The 17,562-nt window shown below is 46.4% G+C and overlaps 1 pseudogene; it reads right to left on the bottom strand.

Annotated features, from left to right (window-relative positions):
• Window positions 1–123: 123 nt before the first annotated feature.
• LOC132888940 (polyadenylate-binding protein 1A-like) lies at window positions 124–4,221 on the bottom strand (annotated as a pseudogene).
• Window positions 4,222–17,562: the final 13,341 nt, after the last annotated feature.

Here is a 17,562-nt window from a genome sequence, read left to right as displayed (position 1 = left end):
CTCAGAAACCAACATCAATGACTCTATTACTATTCTTCAGTTAATACTTCAGATTTTAACACTCTCGAGTTTATAAATTTACAGTGTATCTACACTTTTTTTTAAATCTAATTAAAATGCCAATCAAGACGCAGACGACTTTGTCAGGTTTGCAATGTTGTGCAGTGTTTAATAATAATTTCTCTTATTCTTTTTCTTCTTGCTGTTCTTGCTCTTGTTGTAGAGCATCTTCAGGGCTTCCTGGAAGAAAAGAGCAGAAGAAATGAGATTTGAACTTTTTTATCCCTGTGTAAACTCTCCGAAATATTGTTGTGTATCTCAGAACTGAATATCAGCACATGTCCAGTTTTTATTAAAGATCCTTACCGGCTTGTAACCAGCTTCCGTCGCCTTCAGGATAGCGTCCATTTCATGCACCTACACACACATGAGGAATGAGGGATCGGTGAGTGAGGTTTTGTTTCCACATGGCCAAAGATAATTCATCATTTCAATGTCAAATATTTTTAAGACTGATATAAAACACTTGGTACATGTAAATTGCGTGAGTGTGTAAACTGGTACAGCTGGTAGATTGTGTGTGAACTCACTCTGGCACGCAGGAGCTCGAGATCTCCGATCATGTTCATAATTTCGTAGTTGTTTTTGCCCTCCAGGAGCATCCAGGTGATCTTTTTCGCCAGGTGTGGGTGGATTTGCTCAACCAGAGGTAACATGTAGTCATCTGCAGAGAGAGAAAGAGACAGAACAGAAATGGAGTGAATGGATGGCTGGGACCAATCATGTAACATGGGCGGGGCTCCAGCACCAGACTCTTTCTATCCACTATTACTGAGTAACAAAACAAGAGGAGTTGAAGGCCGGTGCTTGTAGAAGTTTTCAGCCTCCACAAGGAAACACTTCCCCAACCGTAACGGGGAGGTCAAAAAAGTGGAATAAAACTCTGAGCTGTAGAGCAGGAGTGTAAATGAGCCAGATGGATGTGTGTGTATGAATGTGAAACTCACATGCCATCCGGACCTGTTCGTCTACTGGAGATGACTCCAACATGTACAGGGTCAACCGTTTCCCAGCCGGTGAGTATGTGGGTACATCCTGGGAACACAGGAAATTATTATTATTATTATTATTATTATTATTATTACACAATGAGATGAGCACCATTCTTCACTGATACAATGTACTGAAATATTAATCATGCAGAATATTGTTAATGTTATTGAACCTTGTTTGCAGCTGGAACTACAGTTGGAGCACTTTCTTCACCAAGAACATCCTCAACAGCTGGAGCACTTTCTTCAGTTGGAACGTGCTCAACATCTAGAGCACTTTCTTGAACAAGAACAGACTCAACAGCTGGAGTACTTTCTTCAGCTGGAATGTGCTCAACAGCTGGAGCACTTTCTTCAGCTGGGCTTTTCTCCACAGCAGGGACAGTGTCTACAGCTGGATAGTTGCCTCCAGCTGGCACGGAGTCTGCCACTGGAGCATTCTGGACATCTGTTTACAGAAAAAAAGAGCACCAAATCAATACATAGTTCCAGGCTGCGTGCTGAACCTTATCCTGCTGTACAAGTACATTTGTGGTGAAAACTATTCAGCAAAAACTGCTAGCTTGCTGGTGACAGAGTTCACCTGCTACACAAAAGCCCCATCTGTGGCTGCGTCATAAACCGTTTCTGACCATTCGAAATAGTATAACACCATAGAGTTATGAGTCGGGGCCATACGCCCGATTTACACCCGACGGAATACAGTGTGTGAGAGAAAGAGAGTGTTACCGCTGTCACTCACATTGCTGCTTGATGATCTGTGCACCGGTCCAGTACAGATATGGGTGGGGCTTGAGTATCTGTCTGATTGTATACATGGCAGCCAGGTTCCTTTCCTAGAACACACACCCACATGCAGCCATTAACACATTTTATTCCATCTTATTTCTCTCTGGGTGTGAATGTGAGTGTGAATGGTTGTCTGTGTCTATGTGTCAGCCCTGTGATGACCTGGCGACTTGTCCAGGGTGTACCCCGCCTTTCACCCGTAGTCAGCTGGGATAGGCTCCAGCTTGCCTGCGACCCTGTAGAACAGGATAAAGTGGTTAGAGATGATGAGATGAGATTTCTCTCTGATCAGAATAAAAGGTGGCAGTTAGTGACGTTAATCAGTGAGCCGTCGCCTCTTGTGGTAACTTGGGATCGTGTTTTCATGGAATGGTGTTCTCAATGTAGCAGGGATGCAGCACAGGTCGGCAGGTGTTCTGTGCAGTTTGAAGCTGCTTGCTCACCGTGTGTGTGTGTGTGTGTGTGTGTGTGTGTGTGTGTGTGTGTGTGTGTGTGTTTACCTGTTCAAACTTCTGTTTGAGTTCAGCCTGTCTCTCTGCTTTCGTCTGCGCTCGACCCACAATCACCTGCCTGCCGTTCAGCATCTGTCCATTCATCTCTGCCAGAGCCTGCACACACACACATTGTTATATATACTGTATACACACACACACACACACCATTACCCAGAGGTTTTCCTGCTGTAAGGAAACTTTCCACAAGGTTATACACAAGTGCACTTGGCTGCAGTGTACACTCACCCTCTGTGCATCCTCATGCCTGTGGAAACTGACAAAGCCAAAACTTTTGGATTTCCCGCTCTCATCTGTCATGACGCGGGCATTCACCACAGGACCTGCAACACACACACCGACAATTTTAAGGCTTAGTCCTAACTCTAGAATACGTTCATCATGTTTATTTCCTGATCAAGTGCAGAACACATTATGTTCATGTGAATGTGTTGAACTCGTCACACTCCCTGTTAGGGATCCTCACCAAACTTGCTGAAGATGGTGTTCAGCTGATTGTCGTCCACGTCGTCTCCCAGGTTTTTGGTGTAAATGTTGAACGGGTGAGAGCAGGAGCCCACCTCAGCCTCACGCTGCTCACGGACCTTAAAGTGCTCAATGAAACTGTAACACAACAGAGACGCTGCTCTTAGAGTCTTTATCTAAACACTGCTGTCAGACGTTATGCCTACGCCAGCAACATGACAACTTCATGTTGAATGAAATACCTTCAGAAGAGCAAACAACCTTTATCAACAGTAGAAGGATTTCAATCAATTTTAAATGGAATTACTTCAAGCACAAAAGAAGAAATGTAAAAGAGTCCTGACATTTGAACCCAGGCTGGTAAAAATGTACTAATTTACACGCAGCTTACACTTTACAGTCGTTCAGCAGCTTTCCGTTCAGCTTCTTCTTTGCCAACTCTGCTGCCTCCACAGACTCGAAGTGGACATAGGCATACCCTTTGGACCCGTTCTCATCTTCTACCACCTTCAGGAGAGACATTTTATATCATCACACAGAACTGAGGTCAATCTGAGCGAACACAGGACTTTAAAATGTATTAAAAACGTGCTAATCCTGCTACACAGATGCTATTCATATCCAAACAGTTCAAAGCCCGAACCTTGCACGACAGGACCTTTCCAAAGACGGAGAAAAGGTCATAAAGGGACCCGCTGTCAATCGACTTGTCCAGGTTTTTGATGACAAGGTTTCCAATGCCGGTTTTCCTCATGGATGGATCCCTCTGAGACCACATGATCCGTATGGGCCGCCCCATCAGGAGCTCAAAATTAAACATTTTCATCGCTCGCTCAGCTGAGGGAAAGAAAATAAATTAGAGCTCATTAATTTCAGTTAAAACTATATAATAGGTTTGGATTACACTATGTATATATAGTCAAATTTGGAATTATTGGTACCCTTGGTAAAGATGGGTAAGAAAAGTTATGAAAGAATTATGGTGTGAGCGAAATCAAAGCATTAATTGAAGCATTTATTCATAGAGAAAAAAATCACTGAAATATTTTTTGTGCCTTTTATAGGAGGCACAGAATTTGACTTTATCTATGTAATAAAGCAGTAAAATAATCCACAAATTACACATGCACCCTTAAGCCGGCTAAACTTCAATTTAAAATGCAGAAACAGTGTAGGGAACTGCGTTCTCTTGTCTTCTGTATGGTTTGTACTGTATTACCATCAGCTTGATGGTGAAAGTTGACATAAGCATAGCCGAGTGAGGAGCCGGTGTCCCTGTCCCTGCAGAGACGGATGGAGCGAATGGGTCCTGCAGGGCTCAACATCTCCAGCAGCATCACCTCCGTGATGTCAGGGTGCAGATCACCCACATACAGTGCGGCCATCATGGAGTCTGGGTTCATTTCAGCTGAAGAGAAAAAAAAATCATAAATCAAACTCTCAGTGTTGGAGAAAAGCAATAACACCAACTGAACTGCTAACTGAATGTTTAGTACGCCTATCAACCCTTTGGCCTGCTGTTTTAAACAGACAAACCTGAGTATAAGTCCAGTAAAAATACTTTTCTCTACGGGAACTGGAGGAATCACAAAACGTAAGGACCTAAAGGTTATTAAACTTATCAGTATGATCATAAAATGAGAGAAAAAGGAATGATAATAAACATTCATGGTATTCATGTGTGTCAGATTAGTCTCATCTCATCTCATTATCTCTAGCCGCTTTATCCTTTTACAGGGTCGCAGGCAAGCTGGAGCCTATCCCAGCTGACTAAGGGCGAAAGGCGGGGTACACCCTGGACAAGTCGCCAGGTCATCACAGGGCTGACACATAGACACAGACAACCATTCACACTCACACCTACGGTCAATTTAGAGTCACCAGTTAACCTAACCTGCATGTCTTTGGACTGTGGGGGAAACCGGAGCACCCGGAGGAAACCCACACAGACACGGGGAGAACATGCAAACTCCACACAGAAAGGCCCTTGCCGGCCCTGGGGCTCGAACCCAGGACCTTCTTGCTGTGAGGCAACAGCGCTAACCACTACACCACCATGCCGCCTGTGTCAGATTAGTCTTCAAATTTAAAACAAAACAAATCAATAACTTAATACAAAGCGACTTACCACAAAGTACAAGATTAAATGCTGCTAAATCGCTGTTGATTACTGTGTCACTGTCGCTGGATATCTGTTACTTGCTATTAAAAACTGTTAATTGCTGTTAAAAACTGTAAATCACTGTTAAAAATGTGAATCACTGAAAAACTGTTAATTGCTGATAAAAACTGTTAATTGCTGCCGAGTCGCTGGTGATTGGTGAGTCACTGTGTCGCTGGCTGTTGATGATCTGAAGAGATTTGAGTTTTGTAGATGCTTACATAGGAGCAGAATGTGACTTCAGAATTCTGAATTCCATTCTAAATTCTAGAAACAGACTCGATCAGATCCGTTCTAAACTCTAGAAACAGACTTGATCAGACGGGTTCATGAGGCCCAAGCAGTTTAGTACATTAAGCACGAACTTACACTCCAAACATAAATGTAATTTTATAATGACTTAATATATTAAGATAGAAAAATGCCAATCTGTTCACAATCTATCTATGTATCCATCTGACTTCGTCTTCTAACGTTGTATTTTCCCAATTTGTCTATTGGAGATGGTACAGGAGTCGGTTCAGGTTCAAACACGAACTTTTTTTTTTATCAATTTTTAAAATGATTTATTTTATTATCAAAGGTTCAAACACAAGTTTAAACAGTGTTGTTGATGTCATGACGTCATGGTGCACGCACACAGGCGCTGGATGCTTCAGCTGTGAGTCTCGTCATTAAAGAAAGAAAGAAAGCACAACTTTATTCATCACGCACTTGTGAAATTCCTCTCTGCATTTAACCCATCTGAAGCAGTGAACACACACATACCCAGAGCAGTGGGCAGCCATGCTAACAGCACCCAGGGAGCAGTTGGGAGTTAGGTGCCTCGCTCAAGGCCATCCCATATTAACCTAACCACATGTCTTTGGATGAAACCAGAGCACCCGGAGGAAACCCATGCAGACAACATGTAAACTCCACACGGAAGGGCCCTCGTCAGCCACTGGGCTCGAACCCAGAACCTTCTTGCTGTGAGGCGACCGTGCTAACCACTTACACCACCGTGCTGTGAGTCTTAATAAATAAGACTCACGTTATTCAGAGCAGAAAGGACATGAAGAGGTCATTTCATGACCCAGATCAGTGGTGCAGATTTAAAGCATATGTTTCCTGAAACTTTTCCAAGCAAAAGTGCAGAATGTTCTGATAACCTGGGGCCTTTGCTGTAAAAAGTGTCTGCTTATGAATTTTTGTTCTCTAGTTGATGTGAGCTAGTTCACTAGAGATTATTAGTGAATGTTAGCTTTCTGAGTTTTTTAGTCTGCTGGTTGCCAGGCAACGAGCTAACTGGTGTCCTTTATTATTTTAGTGAGTGAAAGAGTCCTATACTGATCGAACTGGGCTTGATGGTTTGTTTCATACTTGCCAACCCTCCCGATTTCGGTGGGAGGCTCCCGATTTTAGCCTCCGCCTCCCGATAGTATTTGTTAAAAAATGGATAATCTCCCGGTTTTGGGGAAATCCCTACCGCCAAGTTAAAAATACTCCTGATTATGTCCAATCAGAATCGTATGAGAAACACTGCTGATGTCAACTGATTTTTAACCAATCAACGAACAGAACGACAGTCACTTCCATAATGTAGGATTCACCCAGGCTGTCCGACATTTTTTACAAGCAGTCATTCATCATGGCCACTAAACCAAATACCAAATGGCAAAAATATGAATGCAAATACCAGGTTGCATGGGAGAATGAATTTCCATGGATAAGCAAATGTTCGACCAGCCAATTACACATTTTAAGGTAAAGATTCCTTAAATCAGAATATAATGGACATTTGAGTGTGAAATTAAACTGGTCTTCCATACCATTTCAGAAACAAACTGTATAACTTCTAAAGTGTTTAGTGAGATTTTGCATGACAGAGAATTTGTTTGGTGAGTGTATTTGAATAGTGTGGGAGTGTCTTAGTGCTATTTTGGATTTATGTTTGAAAGTTTTAAGTGAAAGTTTACAAGTGAATTATCTGGAAAGTGATGGATTTTGATAGAGTTTTGAGGTTTTAAGTGAAAGATTACTAGTGAGTGTATTTTGGTAGGACTAAAATTTTTGCATTCGAGTGACTTTCTTTGCAGAGTATATTTTGATAGTATGGTAGTATTTATAGTGCCATTTTTAAATTTTGTTTAAAAACTTTCAGTCAAAGTTTGCAAATGAGCAAATTCCTTCGATGCATTCCGATCGGATTTTGATAGGACTTCTAGTGCTTTTTAAAAATTCTGTTGGAAAGTGTTTAGTGAGAGAGATGCATTTTAGTCGTACTAAGACAGTGCACCCCTCCTAGAACTGCCACCTTATTGTGGTGGAGGGGTTTGTGTGCTTGAATGATCCTAGGAGCTATGTTGTCGGGGGCATTATGCCCCTGTCAGGGTTTCCCAAGGCAGACAGGTCCTAGGTGACAGGCCAGACTAAGAGCAGTTCACCACCCACAGAGGTAGCAGTAGGGGACTGGTGCAATGTGGATTGGGTGGCAGTCGAAGGCAGGGGCCTCGATGACCTGATCCCCGGACACAGCGGCTGGCTGTTGGGACATGGAATGTCACTTCGCTGGGGGGGAAAGAGCCTGAGCTTGTGCGGGAGGTTGAGAGGTACCGGCTAGAGATAGTCGGGCTCACCTCCACGCACAGCTTGGGCTCAGGAACCCAGCTCCTCGAGAGGGGCTGGACTTTCCACTTCTCTGGAGTCGCCCGTGGTGAGCGGCGGCGGGCTGGTGTGGGCTTGCTTATAGCTCCCCAGCTCAGCCGTCATGTGTTGGAGTTTACCCCAGTGAACGAGAGGGTTGCCTCTCTGCGCCTTCGGATTGGGGAGAGGGCTCTTGCTGTTGTTTGTGCCTACGGCCCAAATAGCAGTATAGAGTATCCGGCCTTCTTGGAGTCCCTGGGAGAGGTACTGAGGAGTGCTCAGACTGGGGACTCCATTGTGCTACTGGGGGACTTCAATGCTCACGTGGGCGATGACAGTGACACCTGGAGGGGCGTGGTTGGGAGGAACGGCCTCCCCGATCTGAACCCGAGTGGTGTTTTGTTATTGGACTTCTGTGCTAGTCACGGTTTGTCCATAACGAACACCATGTTCGAGCATAGGGGTGTCCATAAGTGCACGTGGCACCAGGACACCTTAGGTCGGAGGTCGATGATCGACTTTGTAGTCGTTTCATCTGATCTCTGGCCCTATGTCTTGGACACTCGGGTGAAGAGAGGGGCTGAGCTGTCAACTGATCACCACCTGGTGGTGAGTTGGATCCGCTGGCGGAGGAGGAAGCTGGACAGACCTGGCAGGCCCAAACGTATGGTGAGGGTCTGCTGGGAACGTCTGGCCGAGCACTCTGTTGGGGAGGTCTTTAACTCCCACCTCCGGGAGAGCTTTTCCCAGCTTCCGAGGGAGGCGGGGGACATTGAGTCTGAGTGGACCATGTTCTCTACCTCCATTGTGGACGCAGCTGTTCGGAGCTGTGGCCGCAAGGTCTCCGGTGCCTGTTGTGGCAGCAATCCCCGAACCCGGTGGTGGACACCGGAAGTAATGGATGCCGTCAAGCTGAAGAAGGAGTCCTATCGGGCCATGTTAACCTCCAGGACTCCCGAGGCAGCTGACGGGTATCGGCAGGCCAGGCGTACTGCAGCTCGGGCAGTTGCGGAGGCAAAAACTCGGAACTGGGAGGAGTTCGGGGAGGCCATGGAGAAGGACTATCGGTCAGCCTCGAAGAAATTCTGGCAAACCGTCCGGCGCCTCAGGAGGGGGAAGCAGTACTCTGCCAACACTGTTTACAGTGCGGGTGGGGAGCTGTTGACCTTGACTGGGGACATTGTCGGGCGGTGGAAGGAATACTTTGAGGATCTCCTCAATCCTACCGTCATGTCTTCCACTGAGGAGACTGAGGCTGATGACTCAGAGGTGGACTTGTCCATTACCCAAGCCGAAGTCACTGAGGTGGTTTGCAAGCTCCTCGGTGGCAAGGCACCGGGGGTGGATGAGATCCGCCCTGAGTATCTCAAGTCTCTGGATGTTGTGGGGCTGTCTTGGTTGACACGCCTCTGCAACATTGCGTGGCGGTCAGGGACAGTGCCTCTGGAGTGGCAGACTGGGGTGGTGGTCCCTCTTTTTAAGAAAGGGGACCGGAGAGTGTGCTCCAATTATAGGGGAATCACACTTCTCAGCCTCCCAGGGAAGGTTTACTCCAGGGTACTGGAGAGGAGAATTCGACCAATAGTCGAACCTCGGATCCAGGAGGAAAAATGCGGTTTTCGTCCTGGTCGCGGAACACTGGACCAGCTCTATACCCTTCATAGGGTGCTCGAGGGTTCATGGGAGTTTGCCCAACCAGTCCACATGTGCTTTGTGGATCTGGAGAAGGCATTCGACCGTGTCCCCCGTGGTATTCTGTGGGGGGTGCTTTGGGAGTATGGGGTTCGGGGCTCTTTGCTAAGGGCTGTCTGGTCCCTGTATGAACGGAGCAGGAGTCTGGTTCGCATTGCCGGCAGTAAGTCAGACTTGTTCCCAGTGCATGTTGGACTCCGGCAGGGCTGCCCTTTGTCACCGGTTCTGTTCATAATTTTTATGGACAGAATTTCTAGGTGCAGCCAGGGGCCAGAAGGAATCCTGTTTGGGAACCACAGGATTTCATCTCTGCTTTTTGCGGATGATGTTGTCCTGTTGGCTTCTTCAAACCAGGACCTTCAGCATGCACTGGGGCAGTTTGCAGTCGAGTGTGAAGCGGCTGGGATGAGAATCAGCACCTCCAAGTCCGAGGCCATGGTTCTCGACCGGAAAAGGGTGGCTTGCCCTCTCCAGGTTGGTGGAGAAGTTCTGCCTCAAGTGGAGGAGTTTAAGTATCTCGGGATCTTGTTCACGAGTGAGGGAAGGATGGAGCATGAGATCGACAGGCGGATCAGTGCAGCCTCCGCAGTGATGCGGTCGCTTTACCGGTCCGTCGTGGTGAAGAAGGAGCTGAGCCAAAAGGCGAAGCTCTCAATTTACCGGTCGATCTACGTTCCGACTCTCACCTATGGTCATGAGCTTTGGGTAATGACCAAAAGGACAAGATCGCGGATACAAGCGGCCGAAATGAGTTTCCTTCACAGGGTGGCTGGGCGCTCCCTTAGAGATAGGGTGAGAAGCACAGTCACTCGGGAGGAGCTCGGAGTAGAGCCGCTGCTGCTCCACATCGAGAGGAATCAGCTGAGGTGGCTCGGGCATCTTTTTCGGATGCCTCCTGGACGCCTCCCTGAGGAGGTGTTCCAGGCATGTCCCCCCGGGAGGAGGCCCCGGGGAAGACCCAGGACACGCTGGAGGGACTATGTCTCTCGGCTGGCCTGGGAATGCCTCGGTGTTCTTCCCGAGGAGCTGGCCAAGGTGTCTGGGGAGAGGGAAGTTTGGGCTTCCCTGCTTAGACTGCTGCCTCCGCGACCCGGTCCCGGATAAAGCGGAAGAAGATGAGACGAGACGAGAAGACAGTGCAGTATTTATTTAATTGAGTTGTTACTATTTTGGTTAAATCTTATTAAAATTGTATTTAATTTATATATGATATTATAGTTCTCTGTATTTTTACATGAGCTTACAGAAGGAAAACACATTTGATGCAATCCAATAATACTTTCATTCACTGCGACTATTTTAAGAAATGATAAACATTCTTCTAAAGCATCACTTGTGTTATTTTCTGTGGGTCTCTGTATGGATACAATATTCAGGCATGAGATTTTTCAGACTTCCCTTTCATTGTTATTATATTAAAATTCAAGATGAGTATTATTTCAGATTTTTCACTCTGAGCTCTCTCATGCCTGATACATGAATCCTGTAACCTACACTATATTGCCAAAAGTATTTGCTCACCTGCCTTGACTCACATATGAGCTTAAGTGACATCCCATTCCTAATCCATAGGGTTCAATACAACGTCAGTCCACCCTTTGCAGCTAGAACAGCTTCAACTCTTCTGGGAAGGCTGTCCACAAGGTTTAGGAGTGTGTTTATGGGAATTTTTGACCATTCTTCCAGAAGCGCATTTGTGAGGTCACACACTGATGTTGGACAAGAAGGCCTGGCTCTCAGTCTCCGCTCTAATTCATCCCAAAGGTGTTCTATCGGGTTGAGGTCAGGACTCTGTGCAGGCCAGTCAAGTTCATCCACACCAGACTCTGTCATCCATGTCTTTATGGACTTTGCTTTGTGCACTGGTGCACAGTCATGTTGGAAGAGGAAGGGGCCAGCTCCAAACTGTAAAAACAGTCTGCATGCCTAGGTGCTTGATTTTATACACCTGTGGCCATGGAAGTGATTGGAACACCTGATTCCAATAATTTGGATGGGTGAGCAAATACTTTTGGCAATATAGTGTATAGTAATTGATAGAACAATATCAACAATTCAAAAACTCTAATTGTATAAATTTAAAATGGTTTGCAATTAATTGGGATCCACTGGTTTTTATCGTTTCAACCACATATCATACCCTCGTCCAACTGAAAATGTCGTTCACGCAATTTTCTCCCCCATGAGAATTTTGAAAAGTTGGCAAGTATGTTGTTTACATTTATGGACGGTGAATTGAAGTACTGAAAGAAACCCTGACTCATTGGAAATGTCTTTTTTTTTTTCATCAATGTAGTCTAAACGCTTTTTGATTTTAAGAAAAACAGCCAGGGTGGCATGGTGGTGTAGTGGTTAGCGCTGTCGCCTCACAGCAAGAAGGTCCAGGTTCGAGCCCCGTGGCCAGCAAGGGCCTTTCTGTGTGGAATTTGCATGTTCTCCCCGTGTCCGCGTGGGTTTCCTCTGGGTGCTCCGGTTTCCCCCACAATCCCAAGACATGCAGGTTAGGTTAACTGGTGACTCTAAATTGACCGTAGGTGTGAATGTGGGTGTGAATGGTTGTCTGTATCTGTGTCAGCCCTGTGATGACCTGGCGACTTGTCCAGGGTGTGTACCCCACCTTTCGCCTGTAGTCAGCTGGGATAGGCTCCAGCCTGCCTGCGACCCTGTAGAACAGGATAAAGCAGCTAGAGATAATGAGATGAGAAAAACAGCCGAATCCAGGTGACAGGAAGTCAAAATGACGTGCAAAAGTTTGGGCACCCTTGTTGAAAATGTCTGTTACTGTGAATAGTTAAGTGAGCAGAAGATAAACTGATCACCAAAAGGCATAAAGGTAAAGACGAGACATTTCTTTTCAGCGTTTTCTGCAAGATTTGTGTATTATTTTTGTTTTGTACAATTGGAGAGTGAAAAAAGAAAAGGAACACCATGCGAAAGTTTGGGCACCCCAATACATTTGAGTTCTCAGGTAACTTTTACCAAGGTTCCAGACCTTAATTAGCTTATTGACTGTGGCTTGTTCAAATTCTTCGTTAGGAAAGGTCAGATGATGCAGATTTCAAAGCTGTATAAATTCTCTGACTCCTCAAATTTGTCCCTAAAATCAACAGCCATGGGCTCCTCTAAGCAACTCCCTCGCATTCTGAATTATAAAATAATTGACACTCACAAAGCAGGAGAAGGCTACAAGAACGTAGCAAAGTGTTTTCAGGTAGCTGTTTCGTCAGACTGTAATGCTATTAAGAAATGGCAGTTAACAGAAACAGTGGAGATCAAGGTGAGGTCTGGAAGATGAAGAAAACTTTCTGAAAGAACTGCTCATTGGATTGTGAGAAAGGCAAATAAAAACCCCTGTTTGACTGCAAAAGACCTTCAGAAAGATTTAGCAGACCCTGGAGTGGTGGTGCACTGTTCTACTATGCAGCGACACTTGAACAAATATGACCTTCATGAGAGAGTCATCAGAAGAAAACCGTTCCTGCATCCTAGCCACAAAATTCAGTGTCTGAAGTTTGCAAATGAACATCTAAATAAGCCTGATGCATTTTGGAAACAAGTCCTGTGGACTGATGAAATCAAAATATAACTTTTTGGCCACAGTGTGCAAAGGTATGTTTGGAGAAAAAGGGTGCCAAATTCCAGGAAAAGAACACCTCTACAACTCTGAAGCATGGGTGTGGATCGATAATGCTTTGGGGTTGTGTTGCAGCCAGTGGCACAGGGCACATTTCATTGGTCGAGGGAAGCATGGATTCGAATAAATACCAGCAAATTCCGGAAGCAAACATCACACCATCTGTAAAAAAAAGTTGAAGTTAAAAAGAGGATTGGTCCTACAATAAGACGATGATCCAAAACACACCTCAAAATCTACAATGAAATACCTCAAGAGGCACAAGCTGAAGGTTTTGCCCTGGCCCTCACAGTCCCCTGACCTAAACATCATTTGAAAGTCTGTGGATAGATCGCAAAAGAGCAGTGCATACAAGACAGCCCAAGAAACTTGTAGAACTGGAAGCCTTTTGCAAGGACGAATGTGTGAAAATCCCCCAGGTAAGAACTGAAAGATTATTAGCTGGCTACAAAAAGTGTTTACAAGCTGTGATACTTGCCAAAGGGGGTGTTACTAGGTACTGACCATGCAGGGTGCCCAAACTTTTGCTTCGGGCCCTTTTCCTTTTTTGTCATTTTGAAAATGTAAAAGATGAAAATTAAAAAAGAACATTGTTTTTGCTTAAAATATTAAGGGAATGAGCCATCTTTAACTTTATGCCTTTTGGAGATCATTTCATCTTCAACTTGCTTAACTGTTCACAGTAACAGCAATTTTGACCAGGGGTGCCCAAACTTTTGCATACCACTGTAGGTGTTTATATAGAATGTATCAACAATATAACCTGTCAAATTATGATGATGTTACACAGAAACCACTCCGTGTAGCCTGGTTACGTTGAATTGACAGCATAGGGTCTGTATGAGGCGAGCTCTAAAGTTCAAGTGGTTTAATGAATATCTGCAGTGGCGCTCTGTGTGGTCAACAACAATTTGTGTTCATGTAGACACCAATAGTTGCCCTGACATCATTTAATCATATGTTTTAATTATACATGTAGCCTGCACAGAACCAGCCAGCCTCCATCCCACAGCCAGCCTTTTGGTCACATATAGGGATAAAATTTTTGTTTTTCCATGCATTATTAATGCCAACATAAATGTGTGTTTTTCAGACACCACAAATGAGCTGCTGTGGTCAACTGAGCCTGGATACATTGGAGAAAGTGGTGTGTTTGTGTGTGTGAGAGAGAAACTTCTCATCTCATCTCATTATCTCTAGCCACTTTATCCTGTTCTACAGGGTCGCAGGCAAGCTGGAGCCTATCTGAGAGAGAAACTTGTAAGACATATTTCTATGATCATAATCTTGTGAGATGGGATGTCGTCTGGGATTTTGGATGTTGTAATATAATAATGTCGCTTACAGTTTGTCTTTGTGATCCTAAATGAGTGAGAAAATGTATATTTTATTAAACTGATGATAAATTTACTCATGGCATTTTAATAGTTAATTGACACATGCTTCAGTTTCCTGAGAAATTATGGGTGTTGATGATGATAAGGAGACAGAAACTGAAGCGAAGTATATAAATGTAAAAAGAGCAGTGCGGGATGGCATGGTGGTGTAGTGGTTAGCGCTGTCGCCTCACAGCAAGAAGGTCTGGGTTCGAGCCCCGTGGCCAGCGAGGGCCTTTCTGTGCGGAGTTTGCATGTTCTCCCCGTGTTCGCGTGGGTTTCCTCCGGGTGCTCCGGTTTCCCCCACAGTCCAAAGACATGCAGGTTAGGTTAACTGGTGACTCTAAATTGACCGTAGGTGTGAATGGTTGTCTGTGTCTATGTCTCAGCCCTGTGATGACCTGGTGACTTGTCCAGGGTGTACCCCGCCTTTCGCCCATAGTCAGCTGGGATAGGCTCCAGCTTGCCTGCGACCCTGTAGAACAGGATAAAGCGGCTAGAGATAATGAGATGAGCTGAAAGAGCAGTGCAAAAATCAGTAATAAAGATGTCATGACCTTTGAAAGTGTGTGTGTGTGAGTGAGAGAGAGAGAGAGAGAGATTTCTTGTAATGTTAGATATGACCTTCCCAACCTATCTGTGCCAATCTTCCTTAAAAAATACAAGCGTCAGGAAAACTTGACTGAGCCCCTGGTCTTTTCAGTTGCTAGAATAGAAACCCCTCTGGTTAGAATCATCGTGACAGCTCTTTATTTCAAACCCCAAACTTCTCAGCTAGTGCATATAATAAATGTACCCAGTGTTAGGGTTTTGCTGGGATTCGAACCCAGGTCATTGGTATAATAACCCAGCAAACCCCCACTAGGCCACCAGGGGGATGACTCAAGTGCAGAGGCGTGAGGCGAAAGTAGAGTATCAAAAAAAAAGTTTATTTACACTATTTACAATCCAATGGAAAAAAGAAAATCCAAAAGCTCAGAAGATAAACCAAAATAAAAATATCCAAAGGTAAAATGTCCAAAAACAAAAGGAAAGACAAAATGCTGAATGCTCAGAAGATCAAAAAGGTACAAAGTCCAAAGAAAGCAAAAATATCAAAAACACAAGGGCACAGGCAAGATACATGGGACAGAGGAAACTAGCACTAGACAGCATAGCATAAAGACTCCGTGACAAGGGAACAAACAGAGGGGTATTTATACACAAACTAATTAAGGAACAGGGCGGGGCAGGAAACAGGCAATCAAGACAAACACAAAACACAGTGGCGGCCTCTAGAGGCCAAAACAAACATGACAAGATAAACATAACAGCAGCCTCTAGAGGCCAAAACAGTCCCAGTCCTAACAGGACCCCCCCAGGAGCGTCTCCTGACGTTCCTAGGGCGATCCGGATGGGCCGAATGGAAGGCCCGACAAAGTCCTTTATCTAAAATGTCCCAGGCGGGGACCCAACAGCATTCCTCAGGGCCATAGCCCTCCCAGTCTACCAGATATTGAAGCCCGCCGCAGACCTGGCGGGAGTCAAGCAGGCGATGCACAGTGAACACAGTCTGACCCTGGAAGATGCAGGGGGGTGGGGGATTCCTAGGGGCAGGGGCATATATGGACGTCAGTACGGGCCGCAACAGGGAAACATGGAATGTGGGGTTGATCCTCAGAGTCCGGGGCAACTGGAGCCGGTAAGCGACAGGGTTCACCCTGCGCACCACCTTGAAGGGGCCAATGTAGCGAGGAGCAAGCTTGCGGTTCTCCACCCGCAGCGGAAGGTCCTTGGTGGACAGCCAAGCCCGCTGCCCAGGGCGGAAAGCGTGGGCAGGTCTTCTATGGCGGTTGGCCGGAGTCTGGTTGGTTCTGGAGGTCTTGATGAGGGTCCTCCTGACCTTGCTCCAGGTCTTGCGACACCGTCTCACATATTGGTTGACCGAGGGCACCCCCGCGTCCTCCTCCTGGTCCGGGAACAGAGGTGGCTGGAACCCGAATTGGCACTGGAATGGCGACAGCTTGGTGGCCGATGACTGCAGGGTGTTGTGGGCGTACTCTGCCCATGGCAGCCAGGTGCTCCACGATGTCGGGTTATCCATAGCCAGGCCTCGCAGGGTGGTTTCCAGGTCCTGGTTGAGCCTCTCCGTCTGGCCATTGGACTGTGGGTGGATCCCAGAGGAGAGGCTGGCAGTGGCTCCGATGAGCTTGCAAAACCCGTGCCACACTCGGGAGGAGAACTGGGGCCCCCGGTCAGAGACGATATCCTGTGGGAGACCAAAGACTCGGAAGACGTGATTGAACATTAGTTTAGCTGTTTCAAGGGCAGAAGGGAGCTTGCACAGTGGTATAAAGTGGCAGGCCTTGGAGAATCTGTCAACTATGACCAAAATGACAGTGTTACCTTGTGACTCAGGGAGACCCGTGATGAAGTCGACTGCCACATGGGACCAGGGACACCGGGGAATGGTCAGAGGATGCAGGAGGCCCTGGGGATGCTGTCGTGGGTTCTTGCTTCTGGTGCACACCTCGCAGGAAAGGACGAATGACCTTACTTCCTTCTCCATGCTTGGCCACCAGAAGCGTCTTCTCAAAAAGTCCAGGGTCCTTCGAGCTCCCGGGTGGGCGGTGAGAGGGGATGAGTGACCCCACTGGAGAACCTTAGCCCGGGCTTGATGTGGGACGTACAAGAGGCCCGGTGGCCCCGTCCCAGGACCAGGGTCCTGGCATTGGGTTCGTTGGACGGCCTCCTCAATACCCCAGCGGACAGGGGCCACAATCCGGGACACAGGGATAATAGGCCCAACTTCACTCTCCCTGTTGGTGGGAGTGAACAGCCTGGAAAGCGCATCAAGTTTGGTGTCTTTGGAGCCGGGGCGGTATGATAGGGTAAAGTCAAACTGACTGAAAAACAAGGCCCACCTAGCCTGTCGTGGATTGAGTCTCTTTGCTTGCTGGAGGTACTCCAGGTTCTTGTGGTCCGTCCAGACCAAAAATGGATGTTGCGCTCCCTCCAGCCAGTGCCTCCACTCCTCAAGGGCCAGTTTAACTGCTAGCAGTTCTCGATCCCTCACATCATACCGGGACTCTGCAGAACTCAGACAGTGGGAGAAGTATGCGCAGGGGTGCAACCTTCCTTCCGAGCGTTGAGAGAGGACTGCGCCGACACCGCTGTCCGAGGCGTCTACCTCGATGATGAAGGGTTGTGAAGGGTCCGGGAGGACCAGAATGGGTGCCGTGCAGAAGCGGTGCTTGAGGTCTTTGAACGCCTTTTC

This window comes from Neoarius graeffei, chromosome 7 (genome assembly GCF_027579695.1).
Source record: "Neoarius graeffei isolate fNeoGra1 chromosome 7, fNeoGra1.pri, whole genome shotgun sequence".
Lineage (NCBI taxonomy): Eukaryota > Metazoa > Chordata > Actinopteri > Siluriformes > Ariidae > Neoarius > Neoarius graeffei.
Note: the sequence above shows the minus strand (reverse complement) of the source record. Positions and strands in the feature narration are given on the sequence as shown.